This window comes from Cynara cardunculus, unplaced genomic scaffold (assembly GCF_001531365.2).
Source record: "Cynara cardunculus var. scolymus isolate 2C unplaced genomic scaffold, CcrdV1 Un_Scaffold_1752, whole genome shotgun sequence".
NCBI classification, from domain to species: domain Eukaryota; kingdom Viridiplantae; phylum Streptophyta; class Magnoliopsida; order Asterales; family Asteraceae; genus Cynara; species Cynara cardunculus.
Window position 1 is genome coordinate 22,565 of NW_020200860.1, and position 449 is coordinate 23,013.

Consider the following 449-nt stretch of genomic DNA (forward strand, 5'->3'; position numbering starts at 1 on the left):
TCCATATGTTAATCAATTTCTTGAAATGTTTCACCCTTACATCAGACAGGTACATGATGTGAGAGGTGATGGAAATTGTGGATTTCGAGCAATAACTGTCCACCTTGGTCTTTATGAATATGCATGGCCAACAATTCGGTTTAACTTGATGGAAGAGTTAGACGCATACAAGACAAAATACCTCAACATATTTGGAAGTCAGTATTGGAATATAGTTTACAATATTTTAAACTTCTTTCAGTTAGATCGAGGTGCCCCAATTGAACATTGGATGACTATGCCTGAAATTGGTGTCCTAATTGCTTCAAAGTTATAGACATTACAGGTTATTCAACATACTTACCGTTTAGGTCTACTTCCCCACCATGGTATCAACATGTAAAATTTGCAATTGGGTACGTTAACCGTAACCATTATGTGAAACTAAACTTGGCAGAAGGATACCCGAT